Source organism: Notechis scutatus, chromosome 2 (genome assembly GCF_049901735.1).
Source record: "Notechis scutatus isolate UNSWTSFEM ecotype Mainland chromosome 2, rNotScu1.2, whole genome shotgun sequence".
NCBI lineage: Eukaryota > Metazoa > Chordata > Lepidosauria > Squamata > Elapidae > Notechis > Notechis scutatus.
Window position 1 is genome coordinate 145,252,254 of NC_142010.1, and position 20,444 is coordinate 145,272,697.

Here is a 20,444-nt window from a genome sequence, read left to right on the forward strand (position 1 = left end):
TTGCTTTTAGTTAAAAGTCCTTTTCTCCTAGCCTGGAAATCTCAGAGGAATATTCATGTTGCAAGGGTATCCATGAAATGTCCTGTGATATCTTCAAAGCTTCACACTTGCAGTGGCACAAAGCCAGAATTGATTCAGATACAGAAGTGCATTTCCATCCCTGCTGCTATCATTTTACACAGCCATAGAACCACTAGGTCAGGATTCAGGCCCTGCTCAGCTGAATACAGATCACTAATACAGAATGGAGTTTGGCTTCCAGTAGTGGGGTTCCATGGGACTGGATATTGATGGAGAAGATGGGGCTGGCCAGTGGTTCTTCTTTGCAGTTGGTTCTTCTCATTCAAAATTTTGGGTAATAAATACTTCCATGATTGACTTCACCCACAAGGATGCATGATTTCCATACAACTAAGTGTTGAGTTGCATTATGCTTTGCAGAAGTAGCTCCCATATCTGAACAACTGTGCCATCAGCTGTTAAGTTGATTTTAGGCATAATTTTACACATTCAAATATGATAATCATGCTTTTTTTTTTTAAAAAAAGGTGGAGGAGCCCTGGTGGCACTGTGATTAAAGTGCACTATTGTAGGGAAACTGTGCCCACAGCCAGGAGTTCTATCCTGACTGGGCTCCAGGTTAATTCATCCCTCCATCCTTCCAAGGTCAGTAAAGTGAGGACTCAGATTTTTGGGGCAATATACAAGTAATGCCTTCATTGTAAACGACCCAGAGTGTGCGGTGGGACGACATATAGGCATAAATGCTATTGCTATTCTATTACACTATCGTGGTTGCCATTTTGATTTTTTTTTTAACCCTATGCTGTGGACCCCACTAAAGCCAATGCTTATATTCATTGGTTACCATTGGGTTCTTCATTTGGCAGCATTGGTAGGTTTTGTGCATAGTTTTGCACACATCATCGCACACTTTATGACTTTTTAGCGCTCAGAAATGAAAATATTATCTCTCAGTCAGGTTGCTTGCCCAAGCTTGCACATTAATTTAGCATTTTTATTTTGTGTGATTTGACTGTGGCACAGCATTGGCAAAGTAAGAGTACCGTTAACTGCCGTAGCAACTTTATAGATCTGTATTTTTTTTGCAGCACTGATGAACTCTTTAACCATGACAGGACTTTGGATTGTTACTTTCCAGGTAAAAGATGGGATTTGAGAGCTTTCCTGCTAATCCATGCTGTGTGTTTAAGGAGCTAAATAGAGTGATTAGTTTTGAAAGAGGAATGACAAATCGCACGTGGTAGGTTGTAAGCAGGAGAGCTGGCACATGTTGGATCTGAACTTTTACTGTTCTGAAGAAATGTGGGGCGTGAAAGAATTAGCTAGAAGAATCCTGTTGCTTCACAGCCTAGGAATGTAGAGGTTAAAGGGGAGATTTTTCACTCAGCCCTTGGAAACAAGTCATGCCTGCATAGACCTAAACTTTGAAAATAGACAGATGTCAATATTATTTGCCTTTCAAAGCTCTTTGTGACTTCTTTTGCTACTCCATCCACTTGAGAACCATTAGGGTTAAGGCCCAAAGGAATCTGCAGTGCAGAACAAACAGGTTATGCAAACTTGAAAGGCATAGCCCAAGAGCCGTGGTGGCTCAGTGGTTAGACTGCAGTATTGCGACTACTTCTGCTGACTGCCTGCTACCCTGCAATTTGGCAGTTCAAATCCCACCAGGCTCAAGGTTGACTCAGCCTTCCATCCTTCCAAGGTGGGTAAAATGAGGACCCAGATTGTTGGTGGCGATAGGCTGACTCTTGTAAACCGCTTAGAGAGGGCTGTAAAAGCACTGTGAAGTGGCACATAAGTCTAAGTGCTATTGCTATTGCTATCACCATCCAAGATGCTTCTGTCTTTCTAGCAGAAGCTCTCTGGGACTATATCCAGTCTTCTCTAGCTTGATCTAGATAAAGTTTATCACCTTTCTCAGGATGTGACCTATGCTTTAAGAAGGGAAGGGATGCATCAGTTTTTCTAGCTCAAGTTTCCCATTGCAGGACTAATCCAGAGGAAAGAAAGGTAAGTCTTGTCTGTGAAAAAGGCAGGAGGTGTTTAAGCTTCCCTACAAATCCCACACAGGGTTTCTCTCTCTCTCTTTTTAAACATTTTTTATTGAATTATAAAATATTATAAGATATAAAATACAAAAGTAAATAGAAAAGCAGTGGAGAGGAAGGGGGAAGAGAAGTGAGGGAGAATAAGGGAAAAAAAAGAAAGAAAAAGAACTCTCTCTCTTGCAGTAAAATAAGGCATTGGCATCAAATCACATCTTGCTTTTTCATAATAATACGAAAAAGCCATTTCTGTAAAGATTTATTTATTTATTTATTTATTTATTTGATTTGCCAATTGTTTACAAGATAATAAGTATAAGTGTATACATAGTTGTGAATACATGAAATGGGTACATATAAGAAAAATAAAAGAATAAGAGAAACAATAGGACAGGGACGGTAGGCACGTTGGTATCTACTTGGTAAAACCCAAAATCAAAGTTTCATTCTTTTTTCCACTTCAAGCACGAAGTTCAGATTCGGTCTCCATGTGAAAACAAAAGTACTAATGTTCATTTCTTTAATCAAAATAGTTAATTTTGCCATTTCAACTGCACAGCATTTCTCTTGCCAGTGCATTTTCTCTTGCACGATGAACTGGGAATATATTACCACCCAGTATGTGCCTGGAGTGGGGAAGATTTCCAGGGGGAGCATTTGCTGGTATGGAAACAACTTGAGGCTGTTTTCCTTTACTTAATAAGACATCCCTAGAAAATGCCTACCTCCTTCTTTCAAAACAGAACCACCAACATGCAACAGGAAGAATCTATCTGTATCCCAGCATTAATTAACCTTTGCAGCATTAAAGCTTTTTTTAAAAAAAGGATCTAGTGGTTTTCCAAATGAGTGCTAAACCTACGTATATAAGGAGGCAATGTAAAAATTGACAAATGCTAGAGAATGCAGGCCAGGCATTGTTTTATTTATTTATTTATTTATTTGTATCTCCCTTAATATGCAACTGCTTTTGTAGAAACCAAGGGTCACCTCCAGAGGTGGCATTCAGCAGCTTCTGACCAGTTCTGGAGAACCGGTAGCGGAAATTTTGCATAGTTCGGAGAACCTGCAAATCCCACCTCTGACTGGCCATGCCCCCATCTATTCTCTGCCTCCCGAGTCCCAGCTGATCGGCTGGGTCTTCTTTTGTTGCCCTGCACAGGAGAATGGAGCTGGAAAGTAGGTTAGTGAGGTAGGGAGGGAATGGGGATTTTGTAGTAACCTTCCCCTGCCACGCCCACCAAGCTACGCCCGTAGAACCGGTAGTAAAAAAAAAATTGAATCCCACCACTGCTCTAACTGCCTCATTATCTACATCACAAAGGCTGCACCCCACCCACCTCAGAATTTGTATCAGGAGATGCGGAAAAGCAGAAAAGCGGAACAGGCAAAAAGGTGACATCGCACTGCCTCATCTTTCGACTGGGAAGGGCAACATTATGAGGACGTTATGGAAGAACATTTGCTGAGATGACTAGTTAAGTTTGAGGAGGCTGAGATTCAGGATTTTATTCATCTTGAAGCTCACTGAGCTCACTTGGTGGAAGTGCCTCTCTGCTTAATCACAGACTGGAGCCAAAAAGGGTATTCTGGGAAAGTGCTGTACACCTAGGAAAAAAGCAGGATACTAAAATTTGGCCTTTTCATGTGGTCTTGAATCCTCTCATTAAAAATTGTCAGCCACTGAAGGAAAAAGCTAAGAATGGATGCCTGGATTCTGGTAGAGAGTCGGGGACGGATGGGCCCAGTTTCCTTACTTTCCAAGTGAAAAATGATCTGCCTCTGAACCCCTATATTATTAATTTACTACCGATAGTCCTCGACTTACAACAGTTCGTTCAGTGACCATTCAAAGTTACAACGGCAGTAAAAAAAAAGTGAAATTTCAGCATCGCCCATGTTATGAGATCAAAATTCGGATGCTTGGTCACTGACTCATAATTATGACGGTTGCCGTCTCCTGGAGTCATGTGATCCTCTTTTGTGGCCTCCTTTTAAGCAAAGTCAATGGGGAAGTCAGATTCACTTAACAATGGTGTTACTAACTTAATAACTGCAGTGATTCGCTGAACAACTGTGGCAAGAAAGGTCGTAAAAAGGGGGCAAAATGTTATTGCTTAGCGACAGCAATATTGGGCTCAGTTGTGGTTGTAAGTCGAGGACTTCCTGTACTTCTCATGCAAAAAAACTGAAACCGGCCCTTAGCTGAGTTTGGCATGAAAGTCAAATAGACCATCTTTCTTCACTCTTTTCTGTTTTATCCTTTGCCCTTTGCAGATGCTAGGAACATGTGATAACAGTGACTGTGCAAATTGCAGTGCCTAAAATAGTCTATTTTCTTAGGGTAATAGGAACCTACCAGATTACAGGATTGCTCCACCAAAGCCAGAATTGCTTCAGAATGGTTTTCCACTGGGAGGCCCAACTTCCCACTGGAGTTCACCCTAAATTAAGTGTGTCACAAGACCATGCAATCAGGCCTGCTCTGCAGCAAAAGAGGACATTTAAATAATACCCATCCCAATGGTTGTACACTTTTGATTTAAGCCACAGTACTTACAGGGGAGCAGGCAGACCCCGCCAGAAGGAGCAAAGAGACATCAAACAACGAATTGCAGTTTCACTACAATTATTAGTGAAGGGCCAACAATTTTCAGTCAGCTGCCTCTATGACCTTCTTGTTCCCATGACCCAATCAACTAACTCATGAGGAATTAAATTAAGCCCAAAACAGATCCAATCATGCACAGGGTTCAGCTAATTTTATCGTCTATGCACATTGGGAATCTTATCAATTGACCTATTTTGCATAATACTCCCTCAGGAAAAAGAGCTGGAGAGAAAGAGTGGCTGACAGAGTAAGTCTCTCCTTTACGAAACTCTCTTATCAAAAATCCCTGCCCCCAAACCCCTGCTGATTGGTCACAGTGTCCAACCTCACTTCCTATTGGCTGACTGTCATAAAGACTTGCTAGTACTCAAGAGTTTGGAGCTACCTGGCAATTTTTGGCAAAAGTGGCCAGGGCCTCATTAACTCTAAACCAAAATGATTTTTTTTTGTCTCAGCCTGATTTTGTCCTACCAGAAATCTCTGGGTTGGTGGCTGACTGGGTATATGTTTGTTGGAGGAATATTGTTATGCAGTGAGGGAATCTATATTTGAAAACAGGGTAAGAGTAGTTTAAATTCATACCCTTGCCAAGTTGGTCCCTGGCTCAGCCAGCAGGGTTACCAGTTCTTTGGCATCCAAAAGCATCTTTCATTGGCTAGGCCTTTCATGGTTGGCATTGCCATATTGTCCATTACAGGTAGCCCTTGATTTACAATTGTTTGTTTAAAACGGTGCAGAATTACGATGGCCGTTGCAAAATGGTGCAAATTCCACCCGTATCCCCGGGATCTGTGGTTGCAGTCTGGATGCTTGGCAACCTGTTTGCACTTATGAACAATTTCCAAGCATGTGCCATCTTCTTTGCCGGCTTCTCCAGAAAGTCAGTGCAGAAACTAGCAGGGGATGTCGCAAGCTCCTGCCACCTGCGAAGCAAATTCCATTTTGTTTCTGAGGACTGGCTAAAAGAACTGCTCCCTGAGGGGAGCTGAAGTCCTTCAGCTGGGTGCAGAAATGGAGCTGAAATCCTGAAGATTTCATATATTTATTTGTTCCTGCGCCGATGGAAGGAATTCCCTTCCATGCATGGAGCGGGGGGTGCTCTTTTGGCATCAGTGGTGGTATTCAATTTTTTTTTTACTACTGGTTCTGTGGGCATGGTTTGGTGGGTGTGGTGTGGCTTGGTGAGCATGGTATGGCTTGGTGGGTGTGGCAGGGGAAGGATACTGTAAAATCCCCATTCCCTCCCCACCCCACTAACCTGCTTTCCAGCTCCATTCTCCTGTGCAGGGCAACAAAAGAAGACCCAGCTGATCAGCTGGGACTCGGGAGGCAGCAAATAGATGGGGACTGGGCCAACCAAACTACTCAACATTTCCGCTACTGGTTCTCCAGAACTGGTCAGAACTGGCTGAACACCACCTCTGGTCGGCATGATATGGTAAGGAGCACAGGGTGCTTTGAGTAGGTGGTGGAGGCCCCACACAGGCGATGTGTGAGTGTCTCTCCACTCAAGGGCTGAAAATCCTGCTTGGATTTCAGCAGGAAGGATTTTCAGCTTCTGAATGGAGCCTCACAGGGTCTCCCTCATGCCCCATGAGGCATCCCATGATCCTTATCTGGGATTCCATCCACTTAATGACCACACAGTCATTTAACAGCCACAGCTGTTGAACAAAGCAGTCGTGTGGATGTCTTGCTTAACAACTGCTTCACTCAACAACCAAAATTCCAGTCCCAGTTGTGGTCCTAAGAATTATCTCTATAAAAACATCAATTTGAAAAATAGCCCAGCAGTAAAATGGCAAAATTAGAAGTCCAGAAAATAGTTTAAGAAAAGCATTAGTTTTTCCTTTTCTTGGGGTGGGGGTGGGGGATATGGGAAAACAAATAACTTTAGCTCATTTTACTCCTGTCAAAGACAACAATTTGAGACTGCCTGAAATTAATTAAGTGCCATAAAATTGGTGTTGATTCTTACCAAACACACAGATTTTTTTTTCCAGGCTGACCTGTCTCCAATCTGACCCTTCAGATCTTCCATTACAATACCTATCACTGTTCAATACTTCATCTACCTTACTGCTAGTCATCCACATTTTTCCTTTCCTTCCATCTTTCCCAGGAGTACTATTGAGTAGAGCTGGTATTTGTATAATGTATCCAAAATACAGTAATGAGTGTGATTATAGGTACCTTGACTGATAGTTTGGGATTAATTTGTTTGTTTTCTTGTCCATCTATGAACTTTCCAGGAGTCTTTTCCAACACCAAAATTCAAAAGTAGTGTTTCTATCTTGTTTCTTAAAGTTCTTTTTTTTTTTTTTAACTTTCATGGTTCCACTAAGAAAACCATCGCCTGCACAGTTCTGAACTTTGTTGGTATAGACATATGACAGTACCCTAACTCCTTTTTCAAGGCCTTCATAGCTTATCCTCCCAAGTACAATTAATCTATGGTGTATTTCTTGATGTTGGTTGTTTATTGTTGATAATTGATATTTGTACCGCTTGTGTATTTTCAGTTCTAAAGCTGGTTGCTGTATCTGTTGTCATTAATTTGTTCTGCTTCATATTTAATCTTAGCTCCATTTTTTCTCACCGTGCTTCCTACTTTCATAACTAAAGCTTGCATATCATTTGTATTTTCACCTACTAGATTAGTGTCATCAGCACAGCAAAGGCTGCTGTTTCTTCCACCTATTTTAAAACTACACTTATCTTCTTCCAATCTAGCTTCCTTCAATATATATTATGCATATAAATTGAATAAATAAGGAGAGAGTACACAACCATGTCTCGCTCCTTTGTCAGCCAGGAGCCAGGCTGTTTCATCTGTCTTGTGGCTTCCGGTTCTGTAAATACTGTAGGTGTCACATGAAAGTAATAGGATGAGATTCTCATCTCAGAAGTCCTTGGTGGTCTCTAAACTTGCTTGTTTTCTTGCAGACATTTCATTACCCTAACTACTAGGCAACATCATTCTCATCTCACTACAGACAACCCATAGCATGCCATGACTAACACATTAAAGGCCTATATTTAATAAATGAAGCCCATACTGACTTTTATGTGTGCTATTTGGCTTTCTCAATTATTCAGCATGCATCAGCAGTGTTGTCTCATTATTCCTTAGCCTTTTCTAAAGCCACCTTGGACATCTGGCATCCCCCTTTCCATGAAGGGCTGTAATCTGCAATGGATGGTCCTAAAATTATTTTGTCGGCAAATATCATTAGGGAAGTTTCATGACTGTTTGCACATTTTGTTCAGTCTCCTTTCTTTGGTACTGGCATTTAGATCGAACTTTTTCAATCTGAGGGCTACTATGGCATTCTCCACATTTGCTGGCATAGTTAGACTAGAACTCAATACTGATTTTTCTTTGCCTCCCTTTGCAGATATTTCATCCAAAGTATCCAACTTTTCCAAATGGGCTATCAAAAAAAAAGAAAATAAAAAAAAAGAACAAGGACAGTGGTAATGATTAAGTGCTGACCTAACGTCATCTTTTAGCACTAGAGACTCTTGTAAGGAATTTCTTCTAAGCTATCTTGGATGTTGACATCTCTATTGCGCAGAATTTCAGTATATTTCTTCTATCTTTGTTCGATCTTTGTTACTATCTGCCTGTGACGTCCTTTAGCTGGCCAGTTTGAGATTGGAGTCTCATGCTGATTTCAGGGATCTTTTAGAGGAAACATTTTGTGTGTGTCTGATTCCATTTTTGATATTTTTAAAATCAATATCAATATCAAAATATCAAACCAATTGCAAGGTTATTGTAATTCTCTTTGATCTTTTTTGTGGTTAAATTCCTTCTTAAAAAATCTGTTTTTCTTGCTTTGTCGTCTTTTCTTAGCAATTTCCACTATTCATTTTGATACCCAGCTTGGTTTCTTCTTGCTCTTTAGCAATTCCTCCCCTCCCTACTCTCCATACATCCTTTACAAACTGTTTTGTTTTATTTCATTTCTCCTCTGGTTCCCTATCAATGATAGGTTGGTGCAGTGGTTAGGGAGTTAGCCTAGAATCCAGGAGATGGTGAGTTCTAGTCCCACCTTAGGTATGAAAAACTGGTTGTGTGACTTTGGGTAAGTCACTCTCTCTCAGTCCAACTCACCCCACAGGATTGTTGTGGGTAAAGTAGGAGGAAGAAGTTTTGGTTATGTTTGTTGCCTTGAGTTGTATATAAAAATAAAAATAGGATAAAAGTCTAAAAAAAAAAAAGATTCAGGACTACAATACAATTCCTGATTCTCTTCTTGAAAATGGTGGGTATATACTCAATACCGTATAATGGAAACTTTGTTTTTCTGTTTTAGAACTCATATATAAGTAGTTCATAGCCAGTTCTACAATCAGCACCAGGCCACCCCTTCTCCACCTCTTTGTATCAATGTATACATTTGTATCAATTTGATTTCTGTGTGATCCATCTGATGATAATCCATCTGATGATACCCACGTATATAGGCATATTTTGGTTCATCTTCATAATACAGACTTTCCATGTGAACATTTACAGATGCACATTTTAAAAAAATATTTTAAGCAGAACAACAATGAATTCATCTTAGCAGGAAACATTTAATTATTTAACGTCAAGTGCCTGTTATTTCATAAGACTATAGAGGTAGTTGTTTATGATAAGTGACTTCTAGGCTGTTCCTGCTCTTCCGTCTTTATCCTTAATCTTATCTTGGGTGAACATTTATTATATTGAGTAAACACTTTACATTGGAAGTTCAGCCCAATGTAAACTGAAGATAGCCCTTTCTAAAGTGGCCACACTTTAAACACAAGAATGGGGTAGATAGAAATTTGGTGAGGCTGAATTTTCTTTGAAAATATACCAGTTCTGTTTAAGTTCTGGAAAGCAGTATCAATTCATTATTTTTCTACAGATGCTACCTAGGAGACTAAAATAAAACAAACAAAAAACCATTTTAAAGTTCTTAGTCATTTGACATATTCCATATGATACCTACTCTTTGCATCATGTAAATCATCTTTCCATTGTCTGCATTCACCAACTGAATCTGTAACTCCCACAGTTCTCAGATGGTAATAACGGTGGCCAAGCTTGTCAAGAACCTAAGGAGATGCTATTTGGGACACCTGGAGGACTCCAAATTAAGGAACACTGACAATTCTACCACAGCAAAGTGAGTTTTTGTAGGAAGCAGGCTTTGCCATACAGGAACTCCAAAGTGATGTTTGACAGTACACCTGTGACTGAAATGTGAATTGCACCCATTTTTCTAGACCTATATCCTGGACCTGGACAAATCCTTGGGGTGAATCTAACCGCATTCTTCCTTCAGTCTCTATAAAAGGCTGACAGTGCTACTCACTGGCAGAAGCAGACAGGAAGTAGTTGGACCCCACTTGTCTTTGGGAGGTTTGGTGGAGACTGGAATGTAGATAAAATCTACTCCAGTTTTCTGTTTTAACTACCAGAACAATTCTTGTATGGCCCTGCCTCAGACTCAAGATAACATCCCTCTAGGGACACGCAGGTATGATTCACTCTGGTATTCCTTAGGCTTTTAAAACCTTTTAAGGTTGCAGGGCTACATCCATTTCTTCAATGAACTCAAGAAACTCATCTTTTAATCTATTTGATCTTTTTATCAAATAAAGTTTCCTTCATGTTGGACTTAACTCTTGGTGACTGGGTGGTCATCGCTATGCATTTTTCTTGATAGTGATGTAAAAGAACTTTTCTGGACCTTTCTGTTTTGATTACCAATATCAGAGCTATAATTATATAATTATGAATCATAATTATATATTATAAGTATATCGTCATACCAGCTCAGGAATTATCTTGTTTAGGTTGTGTGACTCCAGATGCTGCCACTTCTTGGCTAAATTATTAGGGTGTCTTCTTCACTACATTTGCTACCTTCATCAAGAATCGGCCCAGTGTGTCTTCACTACAACTTTGCAAATTTATTTATTTTATTTTTATTTATTTTTATTTGTCAATTGCTTACAAGATAATAGCTATAAGTATATACTGTACATAGATATGAATACATGAAGTGGGTACATATAAGAAAAGTTAAATCTGTAAGTCAGTCAACCCAGTCACAGGCATCAGCAGCAAGCTAAAGGAGCATCAAATGATGTGTGTGCATAGTGATGTTATAAGGGTGCAAATCCCACCCTTACGTTTTAGCATTTGACACAAGTAAGTTGCAACTTTTGCATCCTGATGTTATGAAGCCCTTTTCATCACCTGCCACTTTGCCATAAGTATCTGTTGCTAGATATGACACAAATATGACAAACGTCTATGTCAATCTGCTCTTTTTGTTCCTGCACCCTAACATTAGATGCTGGAGTGTAAATTATGGGGTTTGCATTCTAAAGTCATAATACATTTGCTTGTTAATGACTTTTGCCAGATAATCACACCAAGTTCATCAACTACGCTACCTTTAATCAAATACGATTAAAGGAAAACAATTTCTCTCATTCTCACCTTACCATGTTTAATTTCATGCACCATTGGATCACTTTTGTTCTGGTTTGGTTTGAATATTTAGAAGTTCTGGGTGGAAGAGACATTCCAATCCTTTGATCATTTCAATTATTTTTTTTTGCATTCCTTCCAACTCTTAGATAACCGGGTCTCAAAAATACAGTACACGAATCCTTTATACACCGGCAGTGAATTCATCTGTCAAGAATGAACCTTGTCAATTTGTAGTTTTAATTAGGCTGCAAAGAATTTATTCTTATCCTTCCAAATCTTTGTTTTTCCTCTACAGCTGTAAACACTAGAAATGTATGCTCCCCCAACTTTTCCCATTGCATTCTCTAGATAAACCGGAGTATATCTAAAGCATAGTAGAAGAATAAAGAAAGTTAGTATAGCATTGAGACAATTTTTTTCTGAGCAAGACAACTATATCATCTGCGAAATGTTCAGCGTAGTTGATGGACTGTTCTGGCTCACATATGAAAATGACATGTTTTTTTTATTTTATTTTTAATATTTTATTATTGTTTGGGACATTTTAGAGGAGGAGAAATCAGGAAAAAGAAAAAATAATAATTAAGGAGAAGTTACTGTAACAATTTCTTCTATAAACATCTAGCACTTTGGAGGGTAACATTTATTTATTTGCATAGCAGTTTGCTTTACTATATAAGGGATATACTCCAGCTATTGAAAATGTGATCCTTTTTGTGGCTGGGTCTGGTGGTATAGTTAATAAAGTTGGTTCTTTAAAAGGCTTAAAGGTCTATTTTGCTTAATTTGGTTGAGGGAATGAAAAATCAGATTTCCATAATACAATGCTTTGATGCTGAATTTCAGAAGGCAGGTCTTGTGAAAAATGTCAGGCCCAGAACACATCTAATGTGTCACAGATTGCCAACTATTGTTTAAACAGTTTGGATTCCATCCTTCCTTTATGCCAACACATTCCTAGTTTTGATCATATTCTTACATTACAGTACAGGTATTCCTCGACTTACAGCAGTTCGTTTAGTGACCGCTCGAAGTTACAATGGCACTGAAAAAAGTGACTTACGACTGTTTTTCACACTTATGACTGTTGCAGCACCCACATGATCACGTGATTTAAATTCAGATGCTTGACAATTGGTTCATGTTTATGAGAGCCGTGGTGGCTCAGTGGCTAGAATGCAGTATTGCAGGCTGACTCTGCCCACAGTCTGGAATTCAATCCTGACCAGCTCAAGGTTGACTCAGCCTTCCATCCTTCTGAGGTCAGTAAAATCAGGACCCAGATTGTTCTGGGGAATAGGCTGACTCTGTAAATCTCTTAGAGAAGGCTGTAAAGCACTGTGAAGCGGCATATAAATCCAAGTGGTATTGCTATTGCTGTGACTATTGCAATATCCTGGGGTCATGTGGTCACTTTTTGCAACCTTCTGACAAGCAAAGTCAATGGGGAAGCCAGATTCACTAAACAAACTGAGTTACTAACGTAACAACAGCAGTGATTCACTTAACAATTGTGGCAAGAAGAGTAATAAAAAGGGCAAAACCCATTTAGCAAATTTCTCACTTAGCAAATTTCTCACTTAGCAACATAAATTGTGGCTGTAAGTCGAGGATTATCTATATTTGTAACTAACCATGAGGAGCTGTACTTAGAACAGGAAAGAATTGGAAACTCATTTCATTACTAGGATTAACTTTCAAATTAATCACTAAATACTGGACATGACAGAATAGAAGTTGATGAAATTCAGTAAATCCAGTGAAATGTAGTATGTGTGGGAAAAGTGGGGAAAACAATAAAAGCAGAAATACAAAATTGGGCTCTAGTTAGACAGCAAATCACAAAAAATTAACAGGTCTGGTGGGTTTTGGTCTGATTTTGGTCTTCACAAACAAACAGATACACAGTAGATTAAACACAATGAAGATTTCCCATTGTTATGGATGCAAGAAAGTAACTATAAACTATGATTACTACTGCAAATTACATACACCTACTTTGATACCACTGAATTTAGAAGAACATACGTAAAAATAAGAAGGATTAAACAGCTAATCCAAAGGGTCTTGGGTTCTTATATTATTTGCACCACTATTCAATTTCCTTGTTTTTATATTTATTGTTTTAGTATTGTAAACATTGTTTTTATGGTTTCATAAAAAGTAATGCAAACTAAAGTCAAAGAAAGAAAGAAAGAAAGAAAGAAAGAAAGAAAGAAAGAAAGAAAGAAAGAAAGAAAGAAAGAAAGAAAGTAAAAAGAGAATAAAGTCAGAGAAAGAAAAAGTTTAAAAAGGGAGAAAATAAAAAGGAAATTGTGAAATAAAAAAGAGATATATAAAGAAGAGAGTTGTAATCTACCTCACAACTGGTATAAAATTTGGTAGCTCCCATTTCCTTGTTCTTTATGGGACGCAAATCACAAGAAATAATAAATTGGTTTGGGAAGTTTTTCCCAATCTAGGGATAATAATTTAGAGAGAAACTTACTCAAATGTACAGCATAGTTGTTGAAATAAATGGGATAAATTAGTTATGGGATTAATTTAGATTTCATTTATTCAAATGGGGATATTCTAAGTCTGAATCCAACTCTAAAAGTCAAGCTGCAGTGGTGAACCCCAAAGCACAAAGTTCCACTTTTGTGTCAAACTCGGTGACATTTGCACGATAGGAATAAGATATGGTAAGTAGATGGTAAGTAGACTGTGCAATACCGAGGAAATAAGGGCAAAAATGTATCTACCATGCAATAATCAAATCATCCCTTCCTTCATATAGCAACATCTGTCCCCTTGTTCCCAGATGCTGCAATCAGACACTAGTGTTTATCAAGTGGGCATCTTGGTGTTTATATCCAGGCAAGGCCTTTCTAATCATGATTTCTTTTTGCGTGCTTTCCCACTAAAAACAAACAGGGCAGGGATGTTACACATTCCTTCTGTCTGTTTGCAGAGGCTTTTCTTAGTCATGAGGGGGGATTATCACATTCCTGTCTTCTGGGTTGAGACTTTACTGTAGAAAGGCGGGGAGGTGCAGAACATAGGGGAGAAATAAATCTCTCTTCCAAAGGAAATAATTTTTCCTTTATTTACTTCTCTATCTGTAACTTAGGAGGGGATCCCACAAATGATGGGGTGAAACACTCTGCATTTGCTATGTTTTAAATTTTCGGGCAGGGAAAAGTACATTCTTATACCACATGTTCCCTTTGAGTGGGATGAAAGAAAATTTGCTTCTGAAACTTCATTCAAAGAAGAGGATTCTAGTGAAATTCTTCTGAGTCAACTGTGAAGTTGCTGTATTCAACAATCATATCTCCACTGGTCTGTGGCAATATCTGTTTTCCCATGCTTTAAGTGAACGTTAGGGAAGATTCACAAGGAAATTCAGCTGGCTTTTCCAGACTGCGGTACGTGTGTTGCTTTGGAAGGTTGGAAAATTGTTGAAGAAAAAGCAATACCACTGGTAATATTGAGTACAAGCCTGCAAGAAATCAGAAACTAATTCTCAAGTGACCTGGGATTAAGGTAGAAAAACAAAGAGAAAAATCACTTTGGAGAAATTGCAAGGCAGGTTTTGGCACAGCATCTTCAAGAACTTTATTTCTCAGACTGAGTTGATCTTCCACAAGTTAAAGTATGAAAATATATACAGTGCAGTGCAGTGCAATACAATCATGGATGATAGGGCCACAATAATAATATTCATAATAACCATATTCAGATGCAGTTCACCAATTCATACAGATGCTACCATAGCAAAAAATTTACCTGGTTTGGAAACAAATATTTAAGATGAAATCTATGATGAATAATAGCATCAAACTGCTTATATTATTATTTTACTATGCCATTTGCTATGAATTATGAGATACAGATTAGAGTAATCTATACATATCTCATTCCACATGCATTATAGAGGCATAAACATATATAAAACTTGCTAACTGCGCAAATATTTTATCAATGCAAATATTTCAGAGACTCATAAATGATTCACAAAAAGGTAGAAGGGAAATTTATTAATGTTTACTTTCGATTATTAAACTGTTCGAAGTTGAAAATGCTTGTTATATTAACAGCTCCAATAACATATTTTGATTCACCACCTCATAGTACAATTGTCAACTGTATTAAAATGATCATTCAGTTAGATAATACAGCATGGCAATTGCCTACATTTAATGTTCATTAAAAAAAACAACCCACCAACCCTCTGGTACATGTTACAGTTACAAACCCTTATTTTCATTTTCGCATTCTTGACTGATTTTGGAGATAGCAATTTCTGAAAGACAAAAAAAAAAAAAAAGGATGGAAAATATGCTTGAAATAAATAATGATGCTAGGCCCTGGGCTGCAACCACCTGCCATTTTTATTTGCAGGGGCTTTGTGGGTTCTGAAACATTCTTTGAAATCAAACAAGACCTTAAGCAACAGAACAGGCCAAGATTGCTGGAGGACTGAGGTACATCTGCTAAGTACAACAGAACAGCTGAAGTGACAGTAAGATTGAACTACAACCTAGTCAGAATATATACAGAGTGAGATACCTTAAGGTCACTTTTAAATGCTGCGTCTGAATGATACATTCTTTCTTGTAGTTCCTTATCTCATTTTTATTGGCTGCATCTGATCATCTGATCCAAGCCAGCAGCTGCACTGACCTCTTGGGATTTTTTGGCCAGAGCAATTTAAAGAAACAAATGAGAGGTGGTGTTATCAAGGTTGCTACTATTGCAGAGAGGAAACATACACAAGTGCACTCTGTACCCACTCTAGCAGTTGCTATAAACCCCCCAGATGTTATCTCTGTCCACAAGGTAACCTTCTCCAGTTCATTGTTCAGACAGCATGGCTAAACTGCGTGGAGTACCTCTAGCTGGGTTTGCATCAGAGGTGGTATTCAGCAGGTTCTGACCAGTTCTGGAGAACCGGTAGCGGAAATTTTGAGTAGTTTGGAGAACCTGCAAACATCACCTCTAACTGGCCCCACCCCCATCTGTCCTCTGCCTCCCGAGTCCAAGCTGATCGGCTTGGTCTTCTTTTGTTGCCCTGTATAGGAGAAGAGAGCTGGAAAGCAGGTTAGTGGGGTGGGTAGAGAATGGAGATTTTGCAGTAATCTTCCCCTGACATGCCCAACAAGCCATGCCCAACAAGCCATGCCCACAGAACCAGTAGCAAAAAAATTTGAATCCCACCACTGGTTTGCATATACATGCTGGTTTATAAACTACCCAGGATGGGTGCACATAACATGCTGCTCTAAAATGTCTAGTTAGCAGGTTCTCATGTTGTGCAATTCTAGTTACCGGGTAGAAAGTTATTCTTGATGCAATAGTTCAAGAATCTCTCAAAAATGCTCCTATAAATTCCTTTTTATTTTCAGAAAAATTGAATATAAAGGACTGATATTTTCCTGATTATTATTGTTCTGGTAATGGAGGAGAACATAAACAAAAGTTATTTCCTCTCCTATATTTCATTTCGCTTACCCAGGAAGAATCTCTTAAGAAATAACATTCAACCCTGCTTGTCAAGTCTGATAATCTCACATTCATTAGCAAACCAAACACACGCAATTAAAGTGTTATTTGCTGATGGAAATGTTTCCCAGACAGAAAAGAAAATGAGGTGCAAAAATAAACCCAAGGATTAGATCCAACATGGACCTGGTATCCTCACTTTTAAACTCCAGGGCATAATTCAGTTTAAGATTTGGTCAGTTTATGTTGTTTCCCCCTAATAATTGCTCAGATTTTTAAAGTAAACCAATGTTAGCACATACCTGCTATCTACCAGTTATGTTGTCAGAGTTCCTGCTGTCCTAGTTTCCAAAAAGGGGGTCAAATGAATTGCAACTTCAACACACAGAGAATGCCAAGTAGAGAAAAAAATGTTGCATGTTTCAAAACTGAAATAAATCTAGGGTGTTGTAGCTTGTGTTTCATTTCATGCAAATTTTCCATCGTTAACAGCTCATTTTGTAATTTCCACCCCAAACAATTAATACTTTGTTGCTAAGTATTCTTAGACCTGGTTGTTTATTAATTATTGTATCTTCTGCAATCCATAGCAGTGGTCGCCAACCAGTGGCCAGGGACCACTGGTGGTCCGCAAGAAAATTTTGGTGGTCTGCAGAGAAATGTCCCCTTCAAAGCACCCTCCCAAAAGCAATTAATCCAGGCTGCATGGGAACACAAGACTGTGCCGCCCACATGGCCCACCCACCCACTGGCCCCTGCCCTTTGGCCAAGCGCAAACCTTACCTTGAGTAGAACCATGACAGCTGGAACTGGAAGGTAGAACCAAAGGCGGGGGAGGGAAATCCACTCTGGGGTGGCTTGCTGACATTGGTGGGAAAGTCGGTCCCATATTCCAGGGCTGCAGTAGTCACAGGACTGGCCCTTTGGTCATCCCAGAGCAGCTGCTCCTCCACCCGGGTGCATCAGCGCCAGTGCACCTAGAAGGAGCAGCTGCTACAAGATGACCAAAGGGCCAATCCTGTGACTATTGCAGCTCTGGAATATGGGACCGACTTTCCCACCAATGTCAGCAAGCCACTGTGTCAAAATTCATATTAGTGGTCCACAGAATTTAAAATTATGAGCTTCGTGGTCCCTGAGGTCCAAATGGTTGGCGACCCCTGATCCATAGGACTCTTCCAAGCCTGATGAGTCCTGTGGTGGATCTCAATGGCTAATTTTGTTTTCAAAATCGAAGGTGCTCTGGATCTCAATTTGCTGTGAGAGGGAATGATTTACATTTTTCTCCATCCATTAAACTCTCCTCTTCCATCCAGTGGAAGCCACAATGGTGTCATGTGCATCACGACATCATCACAACAGGAATGACGTATGGCCAGTGGTCCCCATCCTTTTGGGCACCAGGGAATGGTTCCATGAAGAAAGTTTTTTCCGGAGACCAGAAGGTTCATGTTTTTTCATGCTGACTGCATCCCGCAGATGGGGCTTTACTTGTTTTTGCGGTCCTGTTGCTGGCATGCTGTGCCAGTCTATGGACTGGGGGTTGAGGATCCTTGATTGTATGCTGTGTGTATTACCTGAGTTATGTGATAATGTGCCTGATGCCTTTGATCCCCAGCAGAGACTTGCAAGCATCATAGTCAGTGGTGGAATTCAAAATATTTTACTACTGGTTCTGTGGGCGCGGGCTTTGCGCCCGTGTGGGCGGAACATTCTAAAACGGGCAATTTTAGGCATGAAAACTTACCGTCAGCATTGTTGAGTAAAACATCTGGGGCGTGGCAATCTGCTCTGCTGCGCCTATCAGCTGAGCTACAAACAAAGGAAATATAGGATAGGAAAGGGCGGAGGTGGGTGGGCGGGGCCAACTGCTGATCGGTGCTACTGGATTGCTAGAACCGGTGCAAAACGGCAGCATACCACCACTAATCATAGTCTCTCTTTCTGACTTTGAGTTGGCTTTGTCTGTGCCTAGTAACTTGGAATTAGTGCAGCACAAAAGAGACAGATTTGAACATACATACTGCAAGTAGCATGCGTTAATATTTTTTATAGTCCAACACTTTGATCACAAGCTTACAGTATTTGTTCTTAGTTCAATTTTTGTAGCGAAGCATTTTAAGATAGATTGTATACTACCAGCACTACTGAATTGAAGCAGTTTTATACCTCTTGTGTTCTCTTTATCATGCAAACAGGGTAGATTCACACAACACACCGAACGTAGGTTAACAAAATACACTGTGTTCACATAGTCCGCCACACCTAAATAAATCATATTATGGCTTGATATGGTGGTTCACGCAACAATGCTAAGAGAATAGTTTTCCTCCATCGTGTTGAAATACAAGTGACCCAACTCTACTTTAACCTAGTCTAGCCCATTGTGTGATTCAGCCACAGCATTGCTGCGTCACCCTTTCAAGGATTCAAGGGTTTTAAGTAAGCTGATAGGCTAAAAATGTAATTATTCCTTCAGTCTCAATTATCCCTCTGAGTCTCATAGATAGCCTTTTGCAACTAAGAGAATGTCCTCAGTTAAGTAATTAAGAGACTGATTTCCCCCAAAGCAATAATGCCAATTGTGCCATACTACAGTTTTGCTGCTTGTTTGGAATGCACAAAGAAGACGAAAGAAAACCACAAGGGATAACAAGACGGTCGCAGGACTTGTGGAAAAAAAAGGTAGAGCCATGGAAAGAGGTCTAAAAAAAGGGAGGCTTCTACATTGACTACTCATGTAAACCTATTTAAAACTAATTTAAATAGCATCAAGGATCACTCAGTCTACTCAGAATGATTGATTTTGTGCAGTGTATTCATGGCTAGAGATATTCAATAGGGGAACTGCAAGTTCTATCAAATTCCAGTTTCCTTTTGAGCAAGCATGCAGATTTTAGCTTCAGGAATTCTTGAAGACATGAGAGAGAGACACACACACCCAGCCATCCATTTAGCAATTCAATCCCAAGGCATCCTTAATTGAGAATAAATCCAGTTCCACTCAACAGGATTTATGTAAGAGAAAGCCTGCATCAATCAAGTTGCATTTCTGTTACAGTATATCTTCATGTCCCTTCTGTGTTCCTGTCAATCTCTTGGAGGGTTTCTTAATGATCAACCAAATTATACAACAAAACAATGGATTTTCTGGATAATGATTGCATTTGCATAGGCTACCTCAAAAAGGTCCAGGTAATGACCACGGTTTTTTAACCTCCCGTCCCTACAAGGCTTTTATTAAAACTTTCTTTGAATACAAAGCAGTCATTATCTTGGATTTACAAAAACTAGGAGTGTGAAAGGAAATCTTGACATAAGGTAGCTTCAATTGCCAGTTTGCATAAACTTCAAATGGTGATGTTCTGTGTTTGAATTACCCAGGAAATCTATGATTTACTTAAAAACCATGATTAGTACAAGTACAGTAATATGGCCAGCAGTAGGCTTCTCAACTTAATGTGAGAACCTATTTAAGATAATTTATATGGCCTCCCTCTCAACTCTCAATGACTCTGGATGGCTTACAAAAAATTAAAAAAACATATGAATATGAATGCAACTCCATATATTGCCTCGTTATCTTTTAAATAGCAGAAAGTGATCCAAATGGAAAGTCTTCATTGCCCTGCTTTGGATTCCTAGTTTGCCCTTTAATTAAACAATTATTTATTGCATCTTCTTAGAATTTCTGACCTGTCTTTAAACATCTGAAATGCCAAGCTACCTTCAAATTAAGACCCACATTTTAAAAATGCCAAAAAAGTTACATTTATCTTTATAGTTATGC